Below are 14,866 nucleotides of genomic sequence, written 5' to 3' on the forward strand. Positions count from 1 at the left end.
TTGTGAAAGTTTAGACCATGTCTACACTAATACGCTTTTCGTTTAAATACACCTATTTTCCTCTGTTTTTGGGCTTCCGTTCACACTGAGACAGTGTTTTAGGAAACAAAAATGTACCTTTTTAAAAACGCCGTCCTTGATAAATTTGAAAAAGCAGTTTTTATGTTGCAGGATTTCAAAAACAATTTTGTATTTTGGTCATATGACCAGTTCAGCTAACATGGTGGATGACAATGTAAAGCAGATGTTTCGAATGTTGGCCACAAAAAGTCAGTTTTGGCCATTGTATTTAAGATTAACACCAGTTTGTACATGCTCCATATTGTCTCTTCAAAGGACACAGAATGTTTACTGAGAGCTATTGTTCAGAGGCAGATGACAGTTGCGATATTATGCCGTGACGTTTCAAAGAGATGGAAAGTAAACAAACATCAGGTGGAATTGATGCAGGTAAAAGCATCTTACATCTGTGCGCATGTGCAGTACATAAACGAAAGCATTTTGAGCCAGTTTAGTGTCGATGACAGGATGAATTGACAATTACAGTGTGGATATGGAGCGTTATTAGACGAAAACACCCTTTTTACATTTATTCCGATGAGTGTAGACGTAGCTTCAGATAAGACGTCACAGAACTGTGCTAGCTTTTCCAATTTCATTTTAATCAATTGCCTAGCACTAACTTGACGCTGATTAAACAATAACAGAGTTCTGAAGAAGCCCTTTTAAGAAAGACAGATTTCGTTTTTAATTGCATTATTAAGGATTTAACTTTTCAGAGCATTACCATGATTTAAAGACATATGTACATTTCTATAACAAATACATAGAACAGCAAAATTCTCTTTCACGCTTTTAAAAACATGAATAAAGGGTTTAAACACTTGATAATCCGAATAACAAATAGTGAAGCACGTTCCATGCTAAAGTCTGCTAAAGTCTGTTTACATGAATTTTCTCCAATCAGGCTTTGAGGAAGAATGAATGTAGAGAAATTTTGATTTGTTTTATGCATATTTTTGTTTTTTATAATCATGGAAGTTTGATTAATTGCACAGCCTTGGTTAATGTTATTATGGTGAACTCGCAGAGAACTTGACTTTAATGGCCTGTTTCCACTGAGTGGTACAGTACGGTTTGGTACGTTTTTATGGCCATTTCCACTGTCAAAAGGTACCTAAAAGTGAACCATACCATACCACTTTTTGGGTACCCTTTCGGAAGGGTACCTAGCACAACAAGAGGGTACCAAAAGGCAGAGCAAGACACGCAGCTGAACACTATTAGTTTACAGAGATGGATAAGCAGGAGAATGAAAACAAAGGAAGTGCCATTTTTAAATACAGAGTCGAGACTTACACTGTAATAATACATATAATAATGAGCCATGGTCAACCTGAGCTTAAACAAACCTTGTCTTCGCGTTAATGAACAGATAAAAAGCCAAGAAAAAGAGCAGAATCTGCCCTGTGCTGCGTAGTTGTTTACAAGGTCGTCTAAAGCTTGAGCGGTTTCGCTTTCTAACTTGCGCTCGCCTGCACATTTATATTTAAAATAACCAACTTCTTGAGTTGATGTTAATAACTTGCGCAAAATTCTTGAAGTGCTTTTGACATCCGATCCTTTCAGAAACGGACAAACGCAAGAGTGGTGCACGAAAAAACATTTCCTTGAGCGAGAATGACGTAACCGAAACTTTCTGTTGACACCACGCCCACCATTGGTACCCTATTAGCAGTGGAACGCAAGCCTGATAAGGGTGACCCGTACCGACCCGTACCGTACTGTATCACTCAGTGGAAACAGGCCATAAGTGACCTACACTTTTCTTTGAAAAGTGGTTCCTTTTTGTCCACATCTTGCACAGTGAAGTAGGACTGGAAAATTCCTTGTTTTGATGCTTTTTACATCGAAATGTAAAAACAGCTGTCAGTCACTTGACTGCAGAAAAAAGGCCAAGTCAATCACACTGTCCTTATGTTTTGGGGGGAAGGAGGACCTGAGAGGAGCACGTGATTTAACCCTTGCTGCACCTCCAGGTTACTAGTGGTTGACAGAGCATTATTTTATCTTGAAGGCGAATAAATTATTGGTGGGGACATTTCAGTAATTGATGCACATAGCTGGCAGCTGGCTCTCTCAACTCTTGCATAGTCGCCCACTGAAGCTAAGCAGGGCCGAGTCCAGTCAGTACCTGGATGGGAGACCACATGGGAAAGTTAGGTTGCTGTCGGAAGTGGTGTTAGTGAGGCCAGCAGGGGGCGCTCAACCTGTGAACCGTGTGGGTCCTTGTGCCCCAATACATTGACCGGGACTCTATACTGTTCAGTGAGCACCGTCTTTCGGATGAGATGTTAAACCCAGGTCCTGACTCTCTGTGGTTGTTAAAAATCCCAGGATGTTCTTCGAAAAAGAGTAGGGGCTTAACCCCGGCATCCTGGCCAATTTTTCCCACTGGCCTCTGTCTATCATGTCCTCCTAACCATTCCCATATCATAATTGGAGTCTCCTCTCCACCAATCAGCTGGTGAGTGGTTTGGTGCAATATGGCTGCCGTCGTGTCATCCAGGTGGATGCTGCACACTGGTGGTAGATGAGGAGATTCCCCTCACAATTGTGTAAAGCGCTTTGGGTGTAGAAAAGTGCTATATAAATGTAAAGAATTAATTAATTAATTATGTAATTATTATTGGTGAAGACATGTCCCCTTCGTCCATGCTAATTCTACACCCTTGCTTCTGTTTAGTCCTCAGTGCCAGCTTCATTTGTTTTCCACCTGAGCTTGAATTGCTGTATCCCAGCCATGTTGGTAGCTCTGTTTTAATGCACGTCTAGGTCATTGATCTCCAAGCTCTGCACCACCGCATTTTCTAAAACTCTACAGCCAGGCCTGCCAAATACACAAACTTTTTTTTCTGCTAAATTCAGCAGTGTGCCGAACGAAAGCTGCATACCCATTGTTGGGGGCACCTAATGGGTGCAAAGCATCCTAATCTGATTTACAGTCTCCTGCAATGAGCACAAAAAAATCCATCCCACCATCAGCAGCGCCTGTAAGCAATTAGATGCTTCAGTGCTACTGTCAGAAGTACAAACTCTTAAAACCTCTCCTCAGCACTTTAGCCCTTAGCTTTAGGAGTGTTTACAGAGTTTTAAAAACACAAAAAACCCAAAAGAGCAGTGGATTCTCTCCAAAAAAACAGACATCAGATAAACAGAGCTGTTTCGTAAATATCAATAGGCCCACCACATTCAAGAATGCAACAATATCTAAAGATTGATAGGTTAGCCAGGCCATTTAACTGACCAGAATTTTGCTGTTTTGAGAGATGATCAGCTCTTGGTCAGTTAAAGATCCCTTAAAGAGCCTAGTAGGCATAGTACACGGTAAAAATACATTGCTGCCTTAAATTAGTTGAATCAATTGAACTTTTCTAGTCATCTTAACTTGAGCTTTCTTTTCATTTCAGCAAGTTTGAGTAGATCTTGTTGACAGTTTATTCCATTAGTAAACTATATGTGAATAAAAGCCTATAAGAAAACGGTGTAATATGTGTTACAGCAATTACAAGGCAATTATATATCCTCAAAAATTGTTAGATTCATTTGAATTTAATATTTGATCTTTTAATAAACCTTTTTGTAGTCTCAGAGCATTGGATTTAAACAGACGTTATGGAGGGTCATACTGTAAAATACTGTACGTCCCAAATCGCATGCACTATTCTACAACATTTTGTAGTATAAATAGTGTAAGTAGTGTGTTCATACTGAAAACTCTAAAATTAATAAGTGCACTTTAATTACCTGGATGATGCACTCATTCAGCCGCTAAAATGAAGTGTGTAATGATGGACACTTCACGACCGCAGGTTTGCTCACGTAGCGGAAGGGGCGGAGCGATCTGATGCACATGTTGGATAACTTTTATTTATTTTGGATGGTGAAATCAAAATTCCCCTACGAGAGAGATTATAGCGCCTCCCGATGGTGAATGCGGTTATACCTCACGTCAGGTATTATTTGATAATTCAGTCGTTCATTTCACGGATTTGGCAACCGTCAAACGTCATTAGGGAAACGGTTTGAATTTCCACTAAGTAAAAAAACATTAGTGTGCCATTTGGGACGACACTACATACATATACCATCCTGTTGAGTGTGTACGTGCAAAAGTACATGAGTGCATAGTGTATATTGTGCCATTTGGGACGCAGCTCTTATCTTCATTTTTCAAGTTCAGTTTATGATGGTGATTTTTATTTTAAGGTGAACTTTTAAAGTGAAGTAAGCATTTACTGTAAAGGGTCATACTGTATTACTTGTATACAATTATATTTGATTAAAAATATCTTAATTTGTGTTGATGATGATGATTTTTATTTTACGGTAAACTAACCATTTATTATGTATATAAGGTCAACTACTTGCATAGGCCAAAATCATTATTAATATTTTTAAGCACAATTCAAACAGACAATGTTGTGTTCAACTCTAAAAGTACAAATTAAGCATATAAAAAACCAAGCAGAAAACAAAGTAATATTGAGTAAATATGGAGTTGGAGTGACTCACCTAAAATGACAATTATCCCATCTTTTCTACCTGTTCAAGTTTGTCACTTGCTTCCCTTCCATACACTGAAGAATAACCCAATTCTGGGTCAAATATGGACAAATCGAATGTTGAGTTTTACTCAGTGGCGTTGCGAGGGGGGGCTTAAGCCACGGATGTATTGTCAAAAGCCCCTGATCTTTTGGAATAAGTTGTACCTTAAAAAAAAAATTGTATAACATATATTTTATCAACGTACTTAAAATTACCACATACATCATGCACACTCCACTTAACCCAGCTTTTGTATCGGGAATTTAAATAGCAGTTCAGCAGTACCTGTTTCTACCAGCAGGTGGGAGTAGGACCTGAGTTCAGGTTTAGATACCCTGCTGAAAAAAACAGCTTAAACCAGCCTAGGCTGGTTGGCTGGTTTTAGCTGGTCAACCAGGCTGGTTTTAGAGGGGTTTTGGCCATTTCCAGCCTGTTCTTAGCTGGTCAGGCTGGGAGATGACCAACTAAAACCACCTTGACCAGCTTAACCAGCTATGTCCAGCTTAAACCAGGCTGGTCAAGCTGTTTTTAGCTGGATTTAGCTGGTCATTTTCCAGCCTGACCAGCTAAGACCAGGCTGGAAATGGCTGGAAACCAACCTGGAAATGGCCAAAACCCCTCTAAAACCAGCCTGGTCAACCAGCTAAAACCAGCCAACCAGCCTAGGCTGGTTTAAGCTGGATTTTTCAGCAGGGTATTATTTTAAATATACTGATATTATTTTAAATATACTGAATGAGCTGAAAATGTTACACACACTATTATTTCATCAGTTAAAGTGTTGTTGCAGAGAATACCAGCACACTGCACAAAGCTGTGATCAAAGAGTTAAACAAATGTCTTTCTGGTGTTATGTTGATTTATTACATTTAGAGAGAAATACCCAAACATATTTAAAAAATGTAAATCACCATTTATTTACTAATGCATCAATTGCATATAAACCTTGACGAGTTTTGAAGAAAACTTAAAACCTGTAACCATTGACATCCATGCTACGAAAAAACAAATACTACAGTTGTCAATGGTTACAGGTTTCCAGCTTTCTTCAAAACATCTTCTTTTGTGTTGAACAGAAGAAAGTAACAGGTTTAGAACAAGTGAAGTGAGTAAATGATGACAGACTTTTCATTTTTGGGTGAACTGTCATTTTAAATGACCAATTGCTGACTTATTATTGTTAAATATTCAAATTTAATTAGCAGTATTTTCAATATTGATTGGATTTGAACTCTTATTCTCTCACTAACACTTAAAACAAGCTCGTTACACAAATACATAACAGTACTCTCAACCAAAATATGAATCCAAGCAAGGGGTTTTACATCGCAAATGAATTCTGGTCATTCAAAGCAAACAAAAACAGGTCACATAGCCATGTCCGTTTGATTTTGAATAAGTAGCCTCCCCCATCTCTCATCTATTGTGATTAGTCATTAATCAGTCAACCTGTATTTAGAGATGCTTCGCGTAAAAATGCACAAGGCAAGGGTGAAGTCAAACAGAGCAGCAGGAGAAAGGTTTCTGCTGCCAGGCTCCAGGAAGGCTGTGATGCACTGATGTCATCTTGGTGCAATCATTCATTTGCTGTACAAGTTCGTGATCAGACTGGTAACTTACCTTTCAAGGTGAGCTGCTATGGCAGTCAGAAGATGTTCATCTGGACGACGAATAATCTCACAGACCGGTGTTATATCCTTTCGCAATGTTATTTTTTTGGGAGCAGAATAATGAATAAAAGTCCAAAGTGTCCCGTTTTTTTATCCCCGTTTCAAGAAGTCGTTTATCAAGAGTGCTGGAGGAAAGAAATCACCGGTAAAAACCTTTCATGCGGACACGGTGTCGATTATACTGCATTTTGCCAGCTGATATCATTCAAATGCGGAAAGAATAATAAAGCGAAAAGAGACGTAGAGACAGACTGGTGTTGTGTGAGCACTATAATGCACTTGCTTTCTCCTCATCTGCGGTCTTTATATGGGTGCGCTGCTCGAGTTCCCCTGGGTCCTAAAGAGCGCACAGAGCATTTCTGTTTTGTTTGTGCATTACACTACCTGACCAGAGTCTTGTCGTCGGTCCCAGTTGTAAGAGCAACAAATAATAACTTGACTACTAGTTTATTATTTCTAAAGAAGGTAGATTTGTGCGATGAATCGACTGTAAGTTATCCCAATCACCACAAATACCGGAACCCGCATGAACCCAAGATTCGTACAGAAATCAGTCAAGTTTGGTGAAGGAAAAATCATGGTTTGTGGTTACAATCAGTATGGAGGAGATCTGCAGAGTGGATGGCAACATCCAGGCCTGGATTGGCTAATCGGGAGGACCGGGAGAATTCCCGGTGGGCCGGTCCGTTTTTGGCCGCGAGGGCCTGTATCCCTAGCTCCAGAATCTGTTGCTCTCAGCAGTCACACTTTTTAAATGTATTTATTTATTTACTTGACCACAACCTTTTTATTCATTATTTTACCGCAGCTTTACTCTTTTTATCTATCATTGAGTCACTATTCATTGAACAGCTGTTGTGGTTCAGTGGATAGCACGTCAGTTTACGATGCAGTAGACCTGGATACGATCCTTGACTTAGTAATTTATTGTTTTTCATTTTTATTGTTAAGACATATAATACTGTTAGGGTTGTTGAACATTTAAAGTTCTAAAGCAGCTGTTTTCTCAAAAAAAGACGTGATAGTGTCATTAGAAACTGATTTGGAAATGACCTTATTTTAATATAGTCAGTCGTGAACTGAGGTGGGCCGGTCTCAGGCTTGAAACTCCAGGGCTGAAAAGGAGTCCCACTCCGGCCCTGGTAACATCAACAACCTGAGGTATCAAGACATTTGTGCTTCCCATTACATTACAAATAGGCCTTGACATTAACTTTTTTGATCACCAGCCACTGTGGCTAGTAGGGGAGAGCGGGGCACAAAGTAACACTTTTTGGTTTTGGTCAAATAATAAACAAAGTATTGGGGTTAGACAAACCATTTGTTTTTACCAACAAAACCCAAGCCTTTCCTACAAATGAGCACTGAAAGTATAATCGCCGGACCTATGGTTTCTGTGCAGTGTTGCCAAAAGAGCCAGGAGTGAAAATGTTACTATGTACCCCACCTTCGGAGCAAGTTGTAACAGACAGAGCGTTAGTTGTATCACAGGCATTTTAAGGCAGATTTCACACAATTAATTTAAATTTAGTTTACTTTAAACAGTAGCTTTATTTCCTCAGTCCTTAGCTCAATAATTTTTCTTATTCTACATAGCACAGTATGTTTATTTATGTATTGGATAAACACATTTGGATTTATTTGGATTGTTATCCATTATTATACCATGCATTTATTTGTAGTATTAGCAATAAAACATTTTTTGTCTATCAAAAAAAAAAACGATAATTCTATTAAAAACATTTTTTATATATAAAGTTCTCAACGTTACACTCAAAATTAAAAAATATATATTTTGTTAGTTTATTTGGTGTCTAACAGTGTGTGGCTTAATCGTAACACCCTGATACAACTAACCGCGCTGTGTCGCGTTTTCTTCAAAACCCGGCTGGCAGTCACTGTGTTTTTGACATCTTTCAAAATGGTTTCATCTTTTAGCCTAGAAGACGGTGATGACAACAACATAATATTTCACTAATATGCTTTCACAGATTTTTTTAAAAACAAAAAATCTAAACTACAAAAAAAAATACTTTTATGCAAAAAATGATTTCTCCTGTGTTTCTCATCCAAATTTTGCCGAACTTTTTCGATAATTGCCAGGAAGACATCTGCAGACACTGTGGTGAAAACCTTTGAAGCACGCCACGGTTTACCCTCAGCAAATACCTTAAAACTCTGCATTACATTTAACCCCGCGTTACTTTGTGCCCCACGCTCCCCTAGTTTTCCAACATTACTAGCCACTCGCCATTTTCACTAGCCACAATTTTGTTGTTGGGAAAATATATTTTATTTGCATGAATTTGACTTTGACATACTAAGTTTACTTGATTTAGATGTTGTGTTATGTCCACATGCCTCCTCATTCATTTCACTTTGTGTGTGTTGTGTATGAGCTTGCTCAGTGAGCATGAGCAAATGGATTATGGATTCATAGTGTCGTATTACAATTAGTTTTTATTCCACATCACTTTTCAGAGGACAAAATTAAGGATTTACCAAATGTATCTCTGACTACACTAAAAATAAATAATTATTTCTCAGCCACACATTTTAAATGTGTCAAAACAAGCAAAATATAGCTGTATACTATACTTTTTATTTAACATAACGTTTCTTAAAAGAAAAAAAAACAGATGAGATTAAAAAAAATATTGTTATTATTATCATGTATCTACAATATGCACAGCAATCTGTCTAAAGGTTCCAGATCACCAGTTAACAACACATAAATGGAAAGTTAATATCCTCTTGAAGCAATCCCTGCTGAAAAATCCAGCTTAAACCAGCTTAGGCTGGTTGGCTGGTTTTAGCTGGTTGACCAGCCTGGTTTTAGAGGGGTTTTGGCCATATCCAGGCTGGTTTCCAGCCATTTCAAGCCTGGTCTTAGCTGGTCAGGCTGGAAAATGACCAGCTAAATCCAGCTAAAACCAGCTTGACCAGCCTGGTTAAAGCTGGACATAGCTGGTTTTGGCTGGGCACAAAGCCTGGCAAGGCTGGTCAAGTGAGTATTTCTTATTTTCACACCTCTCAACTGCAACACTGCCATCCTGTGTTTCAAAAGTAGAAGACAACTGGAATGTAGTTACACAAGAGCAAAGGAAGAACAGTAATTCATTCATTCCCTCATTTTTGAATACTGGGAGAACTCGCAAACTCCACACAGAAATGCCAACTGACCCAGACTTGAACCAGCGGCCTTCTTGCTGTGAGGTAACAGCACCAACCACTAAGCCACCGAGCCGTCACTAATAACATTTTATGTTTATAATTAATAAATGTTAATTAATTTACCGTTCTTTTCTTTTTCTTTTCGGCTTAGTCCCTTTATTAATCTGGGGTCGCCACAACGGAATGAACCACCAACTTATCCAGCGGATGCCCTTCCACACTCATTCACACACATACACAAGGACTTGTGAGAGAAACCGGAGCACACAGAGGAAACCCACTCCAACATGGGGAGAACATGCAAACTCCCAATACCAACTGACCGAGCCGAGGCTCGAACCAGCGACCTTCTTACTGTGAAGCGGTCATGCTACCCACTGCGCCACCCTGACACCTGTTTATAATTAGTATCTGTTTTCTTTCTTATGTATTTATCAAAATCACTTTACGATTTTATTCATTGTGTATGTTAATCGGAAATTTTTTAGCAATACTCATGCCAAATGAACTGAAATGAGAGACAGAGAGAGAGAGAAAGAGAGAGAGAAAGAGAGATTCATTTTGATAATCAAAAACAGTATTCATTCATTAATTTTCCTTCGTCTAAGTCCCTTTATTCATCAGGAGTCGCTACAGCAGAATGAACCACCAACTTATCCAGGATATGTTAACCTTACGCCCTTCCAGCTGCAACCCAGTACTGGGAAACACCTATACACTCTCACATTCATCCACATACACTACGGCCAACCAGAAGAAACCCACGCCAGCATGGGAAAAAATGCAAACTACACACAGAAATGCCAACTGACCCAGCTATCAATCAATCAATCAATCAATCAATCAATCAATCAATCAATCAATCAATCTATCTATCTATCTATCTATCTATCTATCTATCTATCTATCTATCTATCTATCTATCTATCTATCTATCTATCTATCTATCTATCTATCTATCCATCTATCTTTCCATCTATCTATCTATCTATCTATCTATCTATCTATCTATCTATCTATCTATCTATCTATCTATCTATCTATCTATCTATCTATCTATCTATCTATCTATCTATCTATCTATCTATCTTTCCATCTATCTATCCATCTATCTATCTATCTATCTATCTATCTATCTATCTATCTATCTATCTATCTATCTATCTATCTATCTATCTATCTATCTATCTATCTATCTATCTATCTATCTATCTATCTATCTATCCATCTATCTTTCCATCCATCTATCTATCCATCTATCTATCTATCTATCTATCTATCTATCTATCTATCTATCTATCTATCTATCTATCTATCTATCTATCTATCTACTATCTTTCCATCCATCTATCTATCTATCTATCTATCTATCTATCTATCTATCTATCTATCTATCTATCTATCTATCTATCTATCTATCTATCTATCTATCTATCCATCCATCCATCCATCCATCCATCCATCCATCCATCCATCCATCCATCCATCATCTATTAATTATTGAACTGCTATTAAAAAATAATATTAGTGAATCCGCTCTTCATACAATTTATTAAGTTAAATTAAATAGTCAGGCCTGTACCCAAAGGGGGGTCATGTGGTTTGAAAGACCAAAAGTTGGATTATTATTTTTATGTTTGCATTCTTCTTTTTATTCAAATGGCCAAATTCTGACTGAGGAAAGTTGAACGTGCATGTATTAGCCAGTTTTTTATTTGTCTTTAGGCTTAGGTTTTTAATTATATTAAAAATATAATGATAGGTGATGATAATAGATTTGTATTTAAAAATGAGTATCTTTTCATATTTCTTTATTCTGAGAATTGAACGTTCTAAGCTCTAATTCTAAATATTTTCATTAATCATAAAACTGCAATATAAAGCTTACAGTTTAAATGCACATTTGTAAATAAACACTTAAAATAGTAAAATACTATGGTCAAAAAGTGGGGTTATTATAACCATCCGACAAGTCAATCCAGCAAAATGTAGTTTTTAATATGTGACTAAAATGCAACATTTATACCCATCATTGAGTCTTATTATTTACTTGTATAAATATGTGTAAGTTTATATTGATTCAGTTTTTTTTATTTAATTTCGATAATAGTACTGACTAATATGAAAATGTTCATATAATTTATTTAAAAACAGTTTGTAAATTAATATTTATTAATTTATATTATATGAGAGACTTGCTTTGTTTCACAAATAAGTGTATCTATTGGATTTGGATTGTAAAAATTAAATAAAAGTTAAAAGGATATTATTTGTTATTTCATATATTAAGTTTTTACATTACGATACTCCCAAAATCATTCCGCATAAATCCGCAGATTTATTATCAATCTCTGCACAGAAATAGCAAAAAATGTCCTCAGATTCTGTCTGGCCCTACTCATAATTAATTACAATGCGGTTCATTCCGCTGTGGCGACCCCGGATTAATAAAGTGACGAAGCCAAAAAGAAAATGATTGAAATACAAAATGAGGCAAATAACTACAAAACGGTTCAGTTTTTCAGACAAAAAATAACCACCCATGATTTAGATATAAAATATATGGTACAAATGAAATATCTATGTTAGAAAATTGGTTTTGTTTATGCATATGTTACATATACATAATAAATACTTTAAAAAAATGTATTATAAGCTTTGAAACATTACCTAAAGTAATAATACAAATTAAGATATATGCTATATCCAGAAATGATAATGAAGCAAAAACATAACAGGTGTGGGGGGAAAAAAGTATTTCAAAAACACACACACACACACACACACACACACACACACACACACACACACACACACACACACACACACACACACACATTCACATACACACACACACATTCACATACACACACACACACATACACACACACACACGCATACATACATATAAACAAAAATAAGAACTTAGGATACAATCATCGACTACAGCGAGGGATTAGTACCAGAGAACAATTCCTTCATGAAATCTAACATTAAATCACTCTTTTTGAGACTTTTTCAAAGTTTCCATTTCTAATAAAAAGATATTTCATTTTAGTATAGATTTCACAAATTTCTGTTTATGAATAAAATATTTACCTTGTAAGATGTAGAAGTTAACAACATACTCGAATGTTCTTTTGGTGTGTGAAAAAGTGTAAATGACATTTAGATTTAGCCTGTAATTAACATTTCTTTGCCAAAATAACACGTCACTAACATCATTCCAACATGTAAGAGAGACATCACAGTTATAGAAAAGATGAGATAAGTCTTCCTCGTGTATATTACAAAATGTGTGTGTACATAATAAATACTGTATACATAATACACACATTTATTATGTCAAAAACTTTTACAGCCACGTGACCATAACAACTGTAGTCCCTCCATGCCTGTAGAGAGCAGTAATGCGTGTCTGCATCCAGACGTTGGCGCACAGTCGAGCTGAATCGTACCTGTTTCACAGGAAGCAGGACTGGGACTACACTCAACTGTACAACAGGCAGCAAACAACGTCTTCAGGCTGGGAAACGAAACGCTACCACGGAGAAGAAAACTCCATCCACCCAGGGGGAAAGTCGTGAAGGAGGGGAGGCCCTGCAACACCGGAGGTAATCAGGGCGCAGTTCTGGAGCTCACTCCGAGCTTTTTAATGTCTTTTTAACATAAAAGGCCGCACTGACAGCTAGTCGCGGCATATGTACCATGCTAGCGACGAGACACAGCTAACTCGAACGCTGACAATATACTATACGAAGCTAGTTCACGCTGCTTTCACTCTTTACAGCGTAATCGTGCACGCTAGTTTCAGTTTGACTAGCCGCGTCGCGTTGGCGGCTTTCAGTGTTGATGTTAGCGCTAATGCGCACTTTCTCAGCTCAGCTATTTGCTTTTACCGCATCACGAGAGAAAAGCTGCTCGGCTTGAAGGGTTTAAACGCCATCAGTTGTGAGCACAGAGTTAACTGAGGTTAGTGAAACGTCCGTGCAGCGCGAATAAAACCCGGTGAACACATCAGGCCCGTGTGTGTGTGTGTGTATGTTGCTATCTAGCAGCATCGCTAGCGGACTGACTGACAGCAGCTGTGAAACCTAACGGACTTAGTTTAAGCGTAGGGTGGCATAGAAACTGTGTAAATGCATTAGACTTTGTTGTAAACTTTGAGATTTGTTCACAAAAATAACGCTAACGTGTCCTAAAATAACACAAGTTCCCTAAAGTGAAACGGCTGTCATCGTTTAACGTAGCCTAACGTTACTGGTCGTCGTGTCATTTCAAACCTGTGTGACTCAAAAGGAGATGTGGGAATGGGAACAATACGATGGTGAGTAGTAAATAATGCGAGAACTGTCTTTTTAGGTCTCAAAATCACTTTCGTGATTACAGAAAAACCTCCTAGCACTATAGTTTTGTCTTATGTGTGTTGAAACTATTGAATCTTAAAGGGTTAGTTCACTCAAAAATGTGCATGGTCATCATTAACTCATTGTTATGGCATTCCAAAGCCATCCTCTAAAAACAGAGCTAAAGTTGGTTTTATATTTGCACATTTGTTCATTTAGAAGTCTATATTGTTTACTATGTGACTTTGAATATTCAATCGGAATTAGCATGTAAGTATGTCTTCAAAACAACATTAACACTATCTAAATGACTGTAAACAATGGTGTACTTTAATAATAAATGGCAGCTTATATGATTTCCCTATTTAGAATTAGCAAAGAATACTTTTATGAAATGTTATTTAAGGAGAATGTCTGAATATCTTAATGTTAAACCGACTTTACCTCTATCTGAACAGTGGTTCCCAACCTATTTTGCCTGAGACCCCCTTTTCCCCTGGAAACAGTTGTAAGGCATATTTAATGATGTTATCGCTCATATAAGTTTGCAGTAAGGATGACAAAAAATTTTGTTTTCAAACAAACTGTATATTTATTACTATATCTAGATAGGTTCATGCATAAATAATAGCCTAATGTAAAATATAAAAGCAAAACATCAGTAGAACATTTGTACCTGACAAACGTAAACCTTTGGCCTTGAAATTGGCTGTATATTGCTTGCCCTCATCTCATTTTGGGTGTGTGTCAATTCTTTTGCCTTGCGCTCCAAAAATTCTGTGGGTTTGTCGTGGTATTGGGGATGAGTCATATGCAAATTTCTTATTAATTTGGACGACCTCATGCATTCGTTAGCAAGAGATAACGCAGATAACGCACTGTGGCTAGGTCAGGGACTCTTTGCTTCAAGAAAATGGAATAAAACCATAGGTCAGGTAACTATCTTGGTATTTCCTGCATTTCGTGTTTGCAATATTGCTAGCGCTGCCACCCGAAATGTTTGGAGCTTCCTCATCTGGGTTCAGTATGCTTTGGTCATTAGTATTAGCTGCTGAAGGTAAATCACAG

At 37.4% G+C, this 14,866-nt stretch overlaps 2 protein-coding genes across 11 annotated transcripts in view; one reads left to right on the forward strand and one right to left on the reverse strand.

Annotated features, from left to right (window-relative positions):
* Positions 1–6,558, reverse strand: part of syndig1 (synapse differentiation inducing 1) — a 96,991-nt gene extending 90,433 nt beyond the window's left edge. For all 8 annotated transcript variants that reach the window (XR_012389103.1, XR_012389104.1, XM_073920577.1 and 5 more), the window contains exon 1: positions 6,229–6,558. The gene's annotated coding sequence lies outside the window, so the exon portion shown is untranslated. The remainder of the gene's footprint in view (positions 1–6,228) is intronic.
* A 6,380-nt stretch (positions 6,559–12,938) lies between these two features.
* The window catches only part of cul9 (cullin 9), a 67,544-nt gene continuing 65,616 nt past the window's right edge, over positions 12,939–14,866 (forward strand). For all 3 annotated transcript variants that reach the window (XM_073920567.1, XM_073920568.1, XM_073920569.1), the window contains exon 1: positions 12,939–13,066. The gene's annotated coding sequence lies outside the window, so the exon portion shown is untranslated. The remainder of the gene's footprint in view (positions 13,067–14,866) is intronic.

The sequence above is a fragment of the Danio rerio genome, chromosome 13 (genome assembly GCF_049306965.1).
Source record: "Danio rerio strain Tuebingen ecotype United States chromosome 13, GRCz12tu, whole genome shotgun sequence".
Taxonomy (NCBI): Eukaryota; Metazoa; Chordata; class Actinopteri; order Cypriniformes; family Danionidae; genus Danio; species Danio rerio.